This window comes from Vespa crabro, chromosome 5 (genome assembly GCF_910589235.1).
Source record: "Vespa crabro chromosome 5, iyVesCrab1.2, whole genome shotgun sequence".
NCBI classification, from domain to species: Eukaryota; Metazoa; Arthropoda; class Insecta; order Hymenoptera; family Vespidae; genus Vespa; species Vespa crabro.
Genome location: NC_060959.1, coordinates 7,221,712 through 7,239,562, shown reverse-complemented (window position 1 = coordinate 7,239,562; position 17,851 = coordinate 7,221,712).

Here is a 17,851-nt window from a genome sequence, read left to right as displayed (position 1 = left end):
AGAGAGAGAGAGAAAGAGAGAAAGATAAAAGGGCCAAAGAGAATAACACAAATGATTACCAAATTCCTTATTGCGTCTATCCATTAGAATGAACTGAACAAACATTGAATAACAAAAAAAAAAAAAAAAGAAAAAGAAACTAAAGATAAACGAATAAATAAAATAAAGATTAAACGAGAATAAAAAAATCAAATATATACGAAACGTCGAAGAAGAAAGATTCGATTTCAAAGGTCTCTTTAAATGGAAGAGAAAGTATATTCGAAAGTTCCCAAATCCTAACAAGTTCTTCCTATGAATTCACATTTATATAGACCTATATACGATATCTTAGAGGCCTTACTAATTTTTTATATTTCTTTTTTTTTCTTTCTTTCTTTCTTTCTTTCTTTCTTTACAATCGCTAGACCGGAGATTAGAGAATCTGCTCCTTTGGAATACCATGGAAAGACCATGCGAGAGGGAAAAAGACAAAAAAGAAGAAATAAAAAGAAAGGGAGAGAGGGAGAGAGAGAGAGAGAGAGAGAGAGAGAGAGAGGCACTCGTCGTGTTTACTCGAGCACGATAAAAAAGAGAGTGCCTTCCTTCGAGTCGGCGCTTCCTGCGTCGAGTGGGACAGGAAACGTTCCTCCTCTCCTGCTCGAAATCGGCCAGAACATACTGTGGTTGGCAGTGGTAGCAGTGAAAGAGGAAGAAAGATAGAAAGGAAGAAAGAAATAAAGGAAGAGAGAAAGAGAAAGAGAGAGAGAGAGAGAGAGAGAGAGAGAAACGAGGAGACTCCGAAGCTATGAACGTTTGCTTACTTTCGATTTCGTTTCGTCGACGGTGGCGCGCCGTGAGCTCGTGAAGATTACGTAAGCTGCCAATATGGCGGACCCCCTCTCTCTGAATCTTTCTTTCTCACTCTTTCTCGCTATGCGTAGAAGCCGGAGGAGGCCGACCCGGTCGACCAAGAGAGCCGTGTCGAAATAATAGTGGTCATTCTTATTATGTACCTTGCTACGTGCCACCGGCTTCTCTTCGTTATACCGTTGCTGAGCGACCGCTAAAAGTACTGAGGATTCGCCTTTGCCCTCTATATCTGTCTATCTCTATCTTTCTCTATTTCTTTATTTCTCTCTTTCTCTCTCTCTCTCTCTCTCTCTCTCTCTATCTATCTATCTATCTATCTATTTCTTTCTTTCTTTCTTTCTTTCTTTCTTTCTCTCTTCCTCTTTTCCTCTCTCTCTCTCTCTCTTTCTCTTTCATCCTACAGAGGCTACTCGCGAAGATGGAATACTCTTACGGTTCAAGTTCGTTCTCCGCCCTCTTGTTCTACCCAGTTTCTTCTTGCTGATCAATTGGTGTACTTTAATCTTGTTTATTCCATGTTGATATTGTCAAAACAATTTCTCTCATTATAACAAATTATCATAGAATTTTTATTATTACATTTCATAATTTTCTTCGATCTTATTATATTTACACTGTGGTTATACGCTTGACAAAAATATTTTATCAACATTGTTAAGATATAATAATATTTTGTAAATTTGAATTTATTCATAATATGCTGATTTTTATATTGGAGAAATTTTCTTATCACATTTATCCAACAAATCTGATATTTATGAACGTGTAATTTTTCTTCTTTTTTTACATCGTCAATATTATTACACGATTATTACCATTTCAACGAATTGAGTTTACTTTTGTCACTTACGCGTAACAAAAAAAAATATTTACTGCAGATCGAACGAGAGAAGCATAAAAAAGATGAAAGGAAAATGAAAGAAAAAAAAAAAAAAAACAACAAAAAAAAGAAAATTATTTCATTAAAATAGCTACATAATCAAATATTTCTATCTTTATTCCCATAAGATTTCTATGTGAATTTTTTGCCATTGAGTTATATCGTATTATATCTTAAGAAATACTTCACATTTCATTTCAATATTGCAAAGTGCAATTGCATTTTTGAAAATGATATGCTATTGAATGTTCGATACGAAAAATTGATAAGCCTGAGAGATCGTTAATTTCAATCGATATCGGAGATGCATAGATTTAGTTTAAAACTCAGTCAACTCGAAAACGTCTGTTTTAATGTCTATAATCGAGAAAAGAAAAGAGAGAGAGAAAGAGAAAGAGAGAGAGCGAGAAAAAGAAAGAAAACACGAGAGACCAATAAAGTTGCGTTCCGAAAGTAGAGATCGTTTTGCTCGCGTGGACTCGTCCGACTAATCGATGATTAATCCACCGCTGTGAGCCAAGGACGCGATTACTATAAAGTATAGAAGTTTTGTCATGACTCTTTCTCTCTCTCTCTCTCTCTCTCTCTCTCTCTTTCTCTCTATATCTATCTATCTATTTTTCTTTTTCTTCGAGTATCAACAACGTTACCTATTTTTAAACGATACCATTATAATCATTATTAGCTTCGAAACATTATCACATTATGAGTTTTGCAAATCTTTATTATATCACATAATAGTTATTATTTCGATGTATCAAAAAAAAAAAAAAACAAAAAAAAACAAAAAAAAAAAAAAAAGAAAAAAGAGAGAAAAAATTTGTTTCTTTTTTTTTTTCTTTTTTTTTAATTTATCCGCTTTATATAACATGTAAGTGCTAGTTGTATCGTTTTAATTGATCCATATAACAATCATAATTATTATCTAACGATTATATAAGGATATATACGAATAAGAAGACTTGTGCATAAAATACTATAAATATTGTTTATTAATGATATCTTATTTATTATAAATAGTATCAATGATACTCATACGGATCCATTAATATCCATCTTATATATATATATATATGCATTTTCTATGCATATTTTCAAGTATATACGTATGTAGATCCCTTAATTCATATAAATAGATATTTGTATTTAGATAATCAATCGTTTAATTCTTATTTCAAAATTTTATTATGCGATTAGGTTAATAAGGTTGTAATAAAATTAGGCTATAATAAAATGAATTTTTTTTATATGAATTTATCTATAACAAATGAATGCATTTTTTCTTTTCGCTCTATTTCTTGGACGTCTTAGGATGATAAGACTTTCCGCCTCGAGATCGTTCTTATGGAGCGTCGAAACAAGGTTAATTCGGTCTCGTAGAAGCGTCTAGCGCTTGTACTAGCTTGCTCTAACAGGGTCCAAAGAGTGTCGCAAACGACGCATTTAGAAGCGACACTCTCGTTACGACTTGGAGAGTTAAGGTCGAGCACCAATGTTTCTCTCTCTCTCTCTCTCTCTCTCTTTCTCTCTCTCGTTCTAACTCTTCTTCATCTTTCTTTATCTTTCTCTATCTATTTCGTTCGCGGCAACCTGCCACTACCCTTGTTAATTGCTCTCGTAACAAGGAACTTGAATTTCACGATGCTTCCTTTTCGTCATGTTCTTAAGTAAATCTAATTTCGAAATTTCGCCGGAGCTACTTCGTTAACTTAAATACGAATGAAATGGATAAAAGAGGGAAGAGGGTGGCATAAAGAAGTGAATTAATTTTTTAAAATAATATAAATATATTTTGTTCCAAAAATTAAATACATTTCTAACGTTTAAACTAGTAATTTTTGATATAACAATGATTTCATAATCATACTTTTTCAATTATTATTTTAATCGTATTTATGAACGAAAATTTGTGATGAATCTTTCATAAATGAAATTAGGTATAATAAATTTTTAAAAATCTAAAAAATATAAATTTCTATTTAAATGTTAGATTATTAGATATTTGTTAATTTGAAATTGTGGTTAAATTGATAACCGACATTGGCATTGGCCAGCATAAGAGACGCCATATCGAATCGAAAGATTTTGAAAGTGTCGTAAGAAGGTACACCGTCGATCGCTTTCTAAAATCGAACGCGTTCCATACGATTTTTATTTTACGAACGCGCTCACGTTCGCGATTTCGACACAGAATCACGCGCGGACGTATCGATAGCACCCTCGATACGTTTATTTATCGACGTGTCGCGAGTGATTTCGTGACGATCCGATCCCAAAGACTTACTTTACTTATCGATTTATTGAGAAACAATCGGGTACATCGTTCGTGACAATTTCACGGTAAGAAAAAGTTTATTACAATTTAATTATCTTTATGAAAGAAAATATATAACATTTAAAATAGTCTTTTAATTATATTATCATTGGTTCTAAATAAAGCGCGTCAAATTTTAATTTATTATCTTAAAGGACTATTAACAAATTTGAATACACTTGTCTTTTCAAAATGACATATGTAATAATATTTCTATTTACAAATGAAAGCCACGTTCAATGTCATGAGATTTATAAATTATTATTGTCATACGTGTTATAAAATTTCAATCGAATGAAATGTTATTAATCAATTCGATAAATCGTGAAACATCACGTACAAAATTGATCTTCGTCGATCAAAAGTTTTTACTGATAATTCGTCTAACATGAAAAATTCGAATCGAGTTTCTATGGTTGAACGTGATCTCTTCTGTACTCGGGAATACTTCGAGTTTATTGATAATCGAATGTAAAAGGGTAGATCGCACACACCCGAGTACCTTACGGGACATGTTGTATCTAAATGATCTCTCGCGATTACCGCGTCCATTTGACTTTCTCGATCATGTCACACAACGACATACATAATTACGAGGTTTACCGATATTCAATGATACCGAGACTGGGATATAAAGCTCAACGAGCGTGTTAAATCTGTATCTCGTGATCTATTGATAGACACCTTTGTTAATTTAACTTTATATCTTTTTCTTCTTTTTATCTGCCATCGAAGAATTTGATCTGAGCATTTACCACTAATGGTAAGAGAGAACATATAAATATAGTGTATGGGTAAGGCTTTAACCATTCGTTGAATATTTGAACGTTATAATTACATTCATTGAACATAATTCATAATACCGTTTGAATAGAATAGATTTAATCTTGAAAAAATTCTATTACCACCTATTCACACTAACGCTGCTATCACTATTATTACTATCATTATCACCATTACCGCAATTAACGCATGATCATTATATGTAGTATCTACTTTATATCATTGTTTGTGTGTGTGTGTTTTTAGGTATGTTATCGTTATTATATATTAGAAGTATCGTTGTAATTCGAACGGGGTTCATCCCACTCTTCGACGACCACGCCCTTTCCCTCTCCAGATTTCTCTTTCCTTAGGATTCTCCGTCTTTCGAGAAATCATCGGCAGACATATCCCAATCTTTGTGCTCTCAACGTTCGAAGGGCAATAAACACGTAGGTCTGAACAAGTCATAGTTAATTCTAAGAAAATTATTCCTAGAAATACCATTACTTTAAAGAATTCGAACTATGGTTTAAGGAATTATCATTTTAGATAATAACTTTGTTAAAGAAAAATGTTTTCTAATCTTATTAGTATTATTATAATCAATTTATTTTCAATGACAACTACGTAGATACATAACGAATTTTATAAATCGAATCGGATCTTATTGCGTGTTCCAATTACGTACGAATTGACTTTGATAGGAATGAATTATCCGTGATTGCTGTAACGTTGAAAGAAGAAAATAAAAAAAGAAAAAGGAAAGTTAAGAGAGAAAGGAAAAAAATAGTTCGAATTTGCGTAAATCATATATACTTGCGTACGAGTAGATACGATCGTAAGCCATTGGTAAAAAGAAAGGGAAAGTAGTTGTTGGCGCTTTGGCCGTGAGTAGGCGAGGAAAGGTTGACCGGACAAAGGGCAGAGTGAAGGAGGTAGTGGAAGAGATGTGGGGAAGAGTGTAGAGGGAGGGAAAAGAGGGAAATCTCCTCCCACGCAATACACGGTACTATGACCCTGTCGCAATCCAATATGCTGCGTGCTTCGCTGTCGCAATTGGAGACCGAGAGGGCCAGAGTTTACGCGATCGCACGCGTGTCTATTTATAGAAAGGGCAAGGGTGAGAGAGGAAAGTAATTCGAGTGGGAGGTGGGAGGTAGACGATAGGAGATTGAAGTTAGAAGGTAGGAGGTGAGAGGGGGAAGAAAGGCCACGAAGAAAGGTCCGAACATAATTTTTCTTTCTTTATGATACGACCCACTTTATTTTTCTTCTTGATAACCATCATTCCTTTTTTTCTTTATGATTTATTTCTTATTATGACATACGTTCTCGTAGTTCTTTTTTCGTTTTATTTTGTAACGTCTTAATATTATACAAATGTTTTATATTGTCGTGGGCAATTGGAGGGGAGGGAACATTAGATCTACCAAATTGTAAATTAATTTTAAATTCTATGTAATCAATTTACTTTTTGATAATTCAAGTTTAACCAACCAATTATATTTTCTACCTTTCCAAACCTTTTCATATTACTAATATTATTGTTTCGATCGAATTTCTGATCTTTTGATATATACAATATTTATTTATTCGAACTCTCTTGTTTACTATAATGTTTATTTACAATGGTACTCGAAGTGGAGCACATAAGGCTGGAAATTCGTATGTTTCATTCGCGATACAAAATGTCGGCCTACTTCGACAGTACAGATACAATTGCATAAACTCGCATTTGCGAAGTGTATTATTTTTAGACAAGGGAAGGTCGGTAGGAAGAAGAGGAGAAGAAGAAGTCGAAGAAGAAAGCGTTTGAAACATCGTTCGAACATTTGGCAAAGGCAGCTGTCTAGAGATTAGTCCAGTCTGTGACTCACTAATAATATCGTTCCTGCAACTTGCGTAACAACGAACGTATATAGGCATTTGTAAATAAAAAAAAAAAAAAAATAACAAAAAGAAAAAAAAAGAACAAATAAAAAGACGAAGAAATAAGTCTTGAACCCTTTAGAAAATTGTAGCCATTCAAAACAGGTATTCAGGTTTGACCCTTTTACCATGGCCATCCACAATATGTCCATTATTTTTCTTGCACGAAGTGAAAGTGTCCTTGAATTTATTACTATTTTGTAAATAAAACATCATTCATTCGAGATCAAAAAAAAAAAAAAAAATAAAAGAAAGAAACTATACGCTCGTTGTACAATCAAAATTATTTCCATAAATTTATATACGTTTGAGGAAAAAGGAAATAGAACGTTTTCTTTTTTTTTTTTTTTTTTTACTTTCGTAGTATCACATAGTTACAACTTGTGTATTTTTACACATACAAGTGATAATGTAAATTCAACTTTTTTTTTTCCGAACTTTTATTTCATCAACTTTCATAATAACATAAACATATCAAATAGACATTAGACCGATTTGATTAAAAAAGCAAAAAGGAAAAAAAAAAAAGGAAGAAGTGAGAGAAAGGGGAAAAAAAGTTCTCGATCATAACAGAATCGTCGAAATATGAAAATGTTAATTTTACTTAATGTAAAGCGTATCCCATCGGAGCTAGCCGAACGTATAAAAGAATCTAAAAGAATACATTATATACCCCTTCCTATCTCTATTGTTAGATAGAGAAAAAGAAAGAGGAAGAAAGACAGAGAGAAAGAGAGAGAGAGAGAGAGAGAGAGAGAGAGAGAGAGAGAGAGAGAGAGAAAGAGGGAGAGACTGCTATCGGAAGAGAGCGGAGGAAAGTAAGAGGTTGGTGCGTTAGGCGCCGACCTATATTTCGCTTCGAAACAATCGTCGCGCGAACGAACGATAGGCTCGCTTTGCTCCGTGTGCTCGCACGCGTGTGAGCGCGTATTATGGGCGTATAGTAGTGTAATAGAGGGAATAGTATTTATAGACGAGGAGAAGGAAGGTCGCGAAGAAAGCGCGGCGGCTAGACGCACGAGCTCGCGCGATATTCGTCGTCGTTTCGACATCGTTTCCGGCGCTGACCCATTTCGTCCTCTCTTTGATTCTTCGTCGACATCGGCCCGAGTTGCTACTATGAACCAACCAACCGAGCAACCACCCAACCAACCAACTTTTGACCTAGTTCAAACGACCGTCCGATAGACTCTACCACGATTCTTTTCGTATTTTTACTTTTTCTTTTTTCTTTTTTTTTTCCTTTCTCCTTCCTCGCTCCCCTTTTTCCTTCTCTCTGTTCTTTTTTTTCATTTTTTTTTCTCTTCTCCCCTCTTTACCCCCCCCCTCCCCGCCCCTCCGTAGGATTATTTACCGATGAACTAGGCGGCTGTTATCAATATTTCAAGTCGTTTTATTGGAAGACTAAATTCTATTCTCACGATTACAACATAATAAGATTTATATATACATACATATATGTATACATGGCTATAATATTTAAAAAATGTTGATAAATGTAGAAAATATACAATTGTAATAGAGAGAGAGAGATAAGTATACGTATATATCCATATATTCATTTACTTTTGTTTTTCTTTTTTTTTCGTATTTGCATTACATTGATATTAAACATTTATGATTCTTTTTCTTTCTTGCTATCTATGTGTATATATAATGTGTATATATATAATAATTATTTACGAGTATGGACGTATATATTTTCTATATAGTTAAGCGTTGTAGATAAGCTCTTCGTGTAATAATGTGCGACTAGAAATTCGAACAATAGAAAACTAGGTAATAATTGAAACGAGTGTCTATATACACAATGTAGCTTGAAATTAGGTTGCATATAGAGGAGGATAAGCTTAGGTAAACTCGTGATACGAGTAGTCGAGATAAAACTGAACGGGCCACTTTCTTTCGATCAAGTCTTGGCCTCTTGAAAGCAACCGATGTTGATACGATAAACGTGTGTGTAACGTTCGTACCAATAATCTTAGAAAATGCATTGCAATGACCGATAAACGTTTTAATAAGTACGTGAAGTAACTAAAAAAATTCTATATCTTTTTTTTTCCAACCTCTATTTGACCTTCTAATTCCTCGATTTTTACAACAATTTACATAAACGTTTGTTTTATATTTTTTCATACTATTACAGAAAATGCCTTATCCAATCGGTATCGTGAAAAATGTTGGTTCGTTTTAACTCGTAAAAGATATCTAATTTCTTAATATTTTTGAACATTTTCAATAATTCCAAAAACCATTGATTTGATTTCAGCCAAGTCCAATTAAATATTACATTTAAATTTTCTATAAATTTCGATTGATTCCCATTGAATGCTTTCAAAATGACACGCATCATTTTATATGATACAACGAAGTAGTCAAATTGATTCGATCGTAACTTTCGTAAAAAAAAAAAAAAAAAATGAAAAAAGACTTTAGCATAACTTGAAGATATTTTGATTTAATAAAAATTCTTTATTTTTCCGAACGGCGTCAAACTTGTTAGAAATACTTTATTATTAACACGTTAAAATAATGTAATGAAGATAAATTGGATATAAACGAAATGAGTATAGTTATTAAAAGGAAAATTGTGATACGAGAATAATATAGTAATGCGTGATAATGGTTGAAACTAATGGTGGATTTGAGAGGAGAAACTTCTTAGCAAGATTGTAGTCAAGAATGATAGTTGATAATGAAGAAACAAAAAGAAAAGAAGTTGTTTTTTTTGTTTTTCGTTGGTCTTCATAAAGGACATATTCCAAACTGTCCTAGTCGGAAGTTGTCAAGTTTTCTTTTTTCTTTTTCCTTTTTTTTTACGATAAAAGTAAAACTTAACGGTTTATTTAGTATCTACATGCGAACTCATCTACTTTGCGGCACAAGGTAAAAAGGTGCATCGTAATTTTAGTCGATCTGATATGCAACTAATTTGAAGTCTACTGATATGGCAACAGGCGATTAAAAAACATTAAGAAACATTGAAATTTCTAAGTGTAATACTTTCTTATGTAACTATCACGTTACAGAATATATGTATATTTATTTTCATAGAGAAGGGGCAGCAAAATTTGGTTGACTCATCTGTTGCAAAATATAACAGTGATAACACTTTCCTTGTCATGTCTATGGCCCATAAACAAAGTATGCGTCGATAAAGGTAGTAGCGCTAAAACAACGTAGAATATATTCTACAAAGTTGAAAAGTATAATTAAGACTATCGCTTACGAGCTACTAAAACTAAGTCGATAAACCATATATATCTTTAAAACTAAAACAAAATGAGTGTATATGTATAAATATATATATATATATATATATATATATATATATATTTATTAAATATATATATATTTATTATATTCATTTTGTTTATATAGTATATATCTACTATATAATATTTATCAACCTCTGTTAATCTTAACATTATGAAAATAATATTATAATTTCATAATGTTAATATCATGAAAATAATATTACAACTGTATATATAAAATGTTGTTTTACAAAAATTATAAAAGTATAATTTCACAAGACGATTTTATACGTAATACACTGTTAATAAAAAACATAAAAATGTGCCATTTGTAATACGAATCTATATTATAAATGTGTATATTTAAAAATGTCCATATCTACTTCATCACATTGGATATTTCTGTCAACTATTCTACCTTATTTTTGCATTATTATCATACTATATAACAAATTTTTTTCCATTTTTTTTTTATTTATTTTTTTTTATTTTATTATCCTTTGTACAAAACTATTCAAAAATATTAAAAACGTGTTAAAAGTTCCACTTAAAATAAATGTACTTTTTCTGTATGGACATATTATTAACAATAATTAAAAAATATTCTTGTATATTTTCAAGGTATGTATAGGTATATCAAGAAAAAAAAAAAAATAAAAAAAAAAAAGAAAGAAAATGTAGGCGGATATGCTTACCAGTAAGAAATGCTAAAAGATATTACAAAAATCGATTTAACTCGAGACAACGTTGAATAGGAGAAGATTTGCACTAGTGACCTTGTTTCTTTGAAAAAGAATTTTAAGCAAAAAAAAATTTTAGCATTTGCATACAACCGTGAAGACATTGAAAATGTCGGCTTTTCTTGATGATGTCAGTATAACGAATCGTTTTGGTCAAAACAAAGGGAAACAAGGTGTATGTATAAGACAGTTGTTTCGTGTGAGAGGAGAGGGATTGAAGGGCCAAAAATAAAATGCAAATAGGCTCGTAAATCAAACGGGTCGCGTGCCACTGAAGCAGGACCGTTCCCTTTTGGCGAGCGACTGAAGAAGGGGACCCTTTTGCCCCTCCGCAGGGGGTTAATTGTGTTTTGGTGAGGTGAAACAGGTACACGAATCCGATCGTCCTTCAGGTGTCATGACCTTCTCTACTCCCTTGCACTTTTTGACCTCCTACCGATCCTTTTCATGCGTAAGAAATTTTACGACCTTTACGGTGTAACAGATCGTTCGGAATTGTCAATGACGCATGAAGAAATTCTTTTAAGACTAAAGGGTTATAAATATTTGGAAGTTTTCGTCAAGTTCTTCATAATATTATTTTATGGAAAAGATTTATCGACGTAATGAATTTTACAAACTAGTTTACTTACATTATTTCATTCAATTTAATATTGAATAAAGAAAATTAATATCAGACAAAAAAGTTGATATTACAAAAGATAACGAATAAATATAATATTGTTTTACGAAAGTATTAAATGTGTATATTTGTGTGTGTGTGTGTGTGTGTGTATCATTAAATATAAAATTACTAAATAATATTATTAGATATAAATAATATAATGTGTTAACTTAAACTATTAATATATCAACTAAATATTATTTTTGACAATACATTTTTTGACGATAAATCACAGTTAAAACATTAAATAATCATAATTACTATAATGAATTTGTAAAATTAAAACGAGTAAAGTTTTGACGTTATCTGAAATATTAAAATTAAAGGAAAATATAAATCGATTTGAATTTATCTAAGATAAAATTTGAATTTATCTAAGATCAAAACTTAATTTTATTCGATCTCGATAAATAATTTTTCGTGATAAAGAATTTACACGTTCGAAGATTTAAAGAAATAAAATGGTGAGAAATAAATAAATAGTAAGAGAAAGGAATTAAGAAGGTTTAAGATTATTTTGATGCATAGATGTCGACATATAATAGTCATTTAACCCATTGTGATAGAGTTATCACGTTTATTTATAATGTTTAAAGAGACGTAGATGCAAAGCCTGAGGCGGGTGTACGCTTCTGCGAATATATACTGACTCGTTGTATGAATGTATATATATATATATATGTGTGTGTGTGTGTATGTGTGTGTGTGTGTGTGTATGTGTTTATGTATAAGACTTATGCCTACCTACCTACCTACATTTCCCAGGCAGGCTCTCGGCAACTTTCTTCTGACATAACCGAATGAAGGCGCGGGCCGCGGTTATGCAATTCGAAAGTGCCCGCCTTACTTTACGTATATCGTGTTTGAAGGTATACTTGTGCATATCTATGTACTTACATATATGTGTATATGTATCGACCTGTCATGCTATATAGACGAAACGGCGAGCTTTTACTCGATTTCCTTAAGGAAAAGAAAAAAGGAAAAAGAAAAAAAAGAAAAAAGAAGAAAAGAAACGGGAGAAAAAAGAAAGAAAAACAAAAATATTGTCAACCTTTTGTATGCGTTTTAAGAAAAGAAGTGAAAGGTTGCAATGTGCGAGATGAAAAGAGAAAAAGGAAAGAAAAGAAAAGAAAAGAAAAAAAGAAAAAAAAAAAAAAAAAGAAAAAGAAGACGAACCTGCGTTCGTTGACATATTATTTCTTTCGAATGACTTCGATCATCGAAAATTGCAAGGGTGAATAACTACTTTGCGGTGACTGTTATTACAAAGTTGTATTATAGGGAAGGAAAGAGAAAGATAACTTAATGTACGTTCGAGGAAAAGAGATCTCTCTTCTCTTTCACCCTTTCTCTTTCTTGCTTTCTTTTGTTTATTTTTTTTTTTCTTTTCTTTCCTTTTCTTTCCTTTTCTTTACATTGTAATTAACAAATATCGAGAAGAGAGGGCTTATTATTAATACGAAATGAATGATCGATGTGAAAGCGAGTAATTTCGCGAGTAACACACGTACACGTTAGATACATAATACTTATAAGCATACTTGAAAATCTAATCGTACGGTATTGGAAATTAGTATATACGATGGAGATGAGAAGATAAATAATAAATCATTATATAGTGGAAATACAGTCAATAAGAGTGAAAGATTGATAGACGGAATAATAATTAGGATAACTTCGAATGACTGATACATCGGTGTATGCCTTATTAAAAAATTAATTGCATGCGGTGATTGTAAAATAAAATAAAAAAAAAAAAAAAAAAAAAAAAAAAAAAAGAAAATTGGCAGATCTTAAATTTGGTCTTTTTCTTTTTTCGAAAGTATATAGAGAGTGAGAAAGAGAGAATGTGAAAAGAGATATGACCATAATATAAGCTCATTTTCGAATAAATCATTATTCGATAAGTTTCAATGCGAAAAGAAATGGTAATCCATGTCATTCGGTAATTGGTAGCCAATAATACATATGTATATGAACGGGATATATGTACGTGTATATGTTTGTACGTATGTATGTGGCAATGTTGACGTTTAAAAGTTGTATCGATCGGGATGCCATTTGCAGAATCGAAAGGTCCGATCGATCTCAACGATCTTCGCGAACGATATGCAGATTCTCCGAAGCATCAGACACATCGTAGAAAAAAGAAAGAGAGAAAGAAAGAAAGAGAAAGAAAGAAAGAGAAAGAAAGAGAGAGAGAGAGAGAGAGAGAGAGAGAGAGAACAAGTGCGTAACTAAAGATTCCCTCAACGAAACTTACAAAGTTGCTCCCGCGGGAAATCAGTGCGTCTTTACGCGTTTCTGTTTTTTTTTTTTTTTCTTTTTTTTTTGGAACTAAGAAAAATCGGAAAAATCTTCACGGTGACCTTTTCGATACATCCTCTCATGTCCATGAGTTTCCCCATAACGATTACCATAAAAGTTCGACCTCCTCGAAGTCAAGAATGAAGAAGAAAAGTAAGAACGAGACTTCCTGTCCTTTTCCGTAGATCATTGCTCATTATTTTCTTGGTTTTGTCGTAACACATGGTCGATGTGAATCCGCGAAAAAGTGGAAGTAATCGATATAATCGTATAGTACTACGTAATGGTACTCTATATCGATGGAACTCGTTTCGATACCTTCTCCGTGTAAGTTAAATTTTCAATTTACTTTTATTTTACATTGTGTTGTTTTAACGTTAATGTAAAATGTAAAACGTGTGATTTTTTAAGGAAAAAAAAAAAAAAAAAAAAAAAAAAAGAAAATTTCTAATATCAAAGTGAAATTATAAATTTGCAGAGATTCTTATAAACGTGTATATTAATAAATTATAAATTGTAATTATTTTATAAAGTATATGTATATGGTAAGAATGAAAAGAATCTGATCTTTAAATAATTATAATATTTACAAATCTTACCAGATATCTTTCAAGAAGCAATCGTATTACGAAGAATGAAACAATCAAAACATATACATACGTGTATGTACGATATGAATTATTTGTACGAAATAGAATCCGATCTTGGTTATTATTTGAATGTTTACAAACTTTATCAGGAACATCAAGGACTCTTTGGTTAAACGTATTACGGAGATCGAAACGATCAGTGTAATTATTATTACGTTCTCGATGAGTTCGTCGGTCATAGTCAATTTCGACGCGACGAGAATACAAGTTACATACGTATCTGCGAGAGAGTTCCGTGTCGTTGGAGTGATTGAAAAAAACCTTCGAGGACAAAACGTCTTCCGAGAGGAGAATTACGTAAGGTTGCGATGCAGGTTCGCGGGTTGCAAAAGCACTTCGAGTAAGTATAATATTAAAAGAGGATTCGATAATCGAACAAATATACTTATCATTAACACATCTTTATACATGTATGTAAGTACATGTGTGTATTAACATATGTTTTATATTCAATACCATTATAATATTATTGTATATATTGTAAATTATAATCATATTATGCGTGTATTATGGAAATTGAATTATTTTATTGTTATTTCGATAAATTATGAAAATCTCAATGGAAGTCGAGAAAAGAAGAAAAGATAAGAGAAAAAGAAAAGAAAAAGAGCTTATATGTACAATGATCAAATTAAAGTACAAATTTCAAATCAATTTGATCGAAGATGATACGTATATTGAAGTAACAAGAAAGATAATAAATATGTCTCATTTTTGTTTTTTTCTTTTTTTTTTTTTTTGTAACAGATTGCATAGTAAAATTTTTGATATCAATCAAAGTCTGAAAATGGTCGAATTGATATAAAAAACAAAATTTTGTACATATACGTATGTATAAAAAAGAATTAAAGAAATAAAATAGAGAGAGAGAGAGAGAGAGAGAGAGAGAGAGAAAGAGAGAGAGAGAAAGAGAGAGAGAGAGAGGAATAAAAAAGATAAAATGAAAGCCTTATTTTAACGTGATGTACCTCGCATTACATTGTAAAAGCCCGCGTGAACGGTGAAAGTGAGCGATGCTTTCCCTCGTAAGAGAGCTCTCGCTCTCGTCTCCTCGATGGTCTCCTTTAAACGCATGCATTACACAGTTATGTCATAACCCATGAATGTTGTATATATATATATATATATATATATATATATATATATATAGATATCTATGTGTATGTACGCACGTGTATCACACGACGGACAACTTATATATCCTACCTTTTCTTTCTTACACTTTTCAAGTGACTTTTTTTTTACTAAGATATCGTGTCTACTTGAAGTTCTTGCAATAGTTACGTTGGCAAACGATAAATTTCCAATTGCTTAATAACTCTAGTAGAACTAATGTAACGTGTAATGCACGATCGTAATTGTTTATGTAAATTATTATCAGCCATTAAAAGAAGAGTATGGTGTTTTAATATTATTCTTTTTTCCTCTTTCTTTTTTTCTCTTTTTTTCTCATTTTTTTTTTTCTTTTTTTTCTTCTTTTCTCTTTTTTCTGTTATCGTTCTTTTTTTTCTTTTTTTTTTTTGTTTTTTTTTTTTTTTTTTTTTGGAAAGATATCAATGCACTCCATGCGAATTGATATTTTCAAATCGATATTACCAGGCTATGGTTTTGATATTGACAACCATAGAAAATACTTTGACACGATCGTTAAATAATGCCGTAGGTATTTTTTCCTCTTTTTCTTTCGTTTTTTTTCACCCAGTCAATATTTTACGTGATTCACAATCAAGTTATAGAATCGATTTTCAATGAAAAATTGAATAGGACAAAGAAACGTGAAATGGTATCTGGTTAATGATCGTCAATACCAATTTACGCTTTCTATGTTGGATCGATCGATTCGTTTTTTTTATATTAGAAACTCGTAGAAAGTAAGTTATGTTATTTAATGTCATGTAAAATAATATGTAACGAGATAATCTTATTGCGATGACACAGTGATATCAAACAACTGTCAAATATCACTTCATTTAATTATTATTTGTAATTATTATTTATCTGTTTTAATAGAATTATCTTAGCTCGTTAAATGTAATCGTTCATTTATCTTTAACTTTTTCGAGAATCGATCGACAGAAGCTCCGAATATCTTTCATCTACTGTCTCGAGTTCTCGTACTTGGGGAAAAGCGTGTTCCGCACGAGCAAGCTGTTGCTAAAACTTCGCAGACACTAGCAGCACTTCATTAGCCACGACTAACAAGTACACGTTAGACGCTCGAATAAACTTTACGCAGAAAGTTTTGCTCACGGGCAATCGATTTTTATATATTGACCCTTCGAAGATAACGGCCCTATCGAGGACGTAATCGATCTTAATCTATTAGATATTTATTGGATCGAATTTATCGACAAGTTTTCTTTTCTTTCTTTTTTTTTATCTTTTTTCTTTTTTTTTTCTTTCTTTTTTTTTTTTTTATCTCTTCACGTTAATACCTTTTAATTTCGATCCTAAAATCGAACGATTATTTTCTTCGTCAAATAAAGAAAAGAAGGATTGTATTTTTTTAAAAGAATAATTGTTCAATCATTGGAGAAAAATTTTTCGTTCCTTTGGCAAATTACTATGAAACGATGACTTTGCGAAATTCGAAAACTGAAATTTTTAAATTATCAAGATATCGTAAATGAAAGTCAGTTCATTTAAAGCGTTATATCACTTTGCGTTGAGAATTCAAGTAACGACGTTGGAGTTTAAAGACAAGATACACGTTTTACAAGTTTGCTTATATGTTCTTATCCCTATAAAGACCAAGCGGATGTGCATTTTGTTGTAGATCAAAATTGGTTACAACGATTAAAATAACACGAATACGTCAGCTTGATCGTCGTTTGATCGAACGTGCCGTTTTTAATTTCTTTAGAATATGATTAGATATAATTTTATCTCCACGTTAACCTTCTTCTTTTTCTTCTTTTTTTTTTTTTTTCATTTTTTTTTTTCATTTTTTTTTTTTTTCTATTCCAGAAATCTCGAAAATAACGATTTCAATCTTACAATCGGGGAATTCTATAAACAACGAAATAATTTTTATCCGAAGTAACCAACAACGTAGCATTTGCTCGAAGCTCGAATATTAGACAATCTAACGCGTCCAAGGCTAGCCGAGCCTTGAGCCGCCTTTCCAAGTGTTTCGCTAACCCGACCGTTCGCTCGATCGGAACCGAGTATCCGTACGATTAGATTCAAGATCGCACGATCGTTTACTCAGCTGTCTTCCCTAATCATATTTATTCGTAAAGTCAGCCCTTTTCGTCATCCTTCATCCCACTTCTAGACATTTATCAGCAAAATTCTTTTCTTTATCTTTTTTTCTCTCTCTCTCTCTCTCTCTCTCTATCTTTCTCTATCTATCTGTTTATCTATCTATCTATTAAATATTTCTAACGGCAGAGTGAAAGTTTCGTTTCGGTATTTTACCAATGTATACTTACGTTCTATAAAGTCGTTATTATAACATTTAATTACACTCTACATAACTACAGAGATC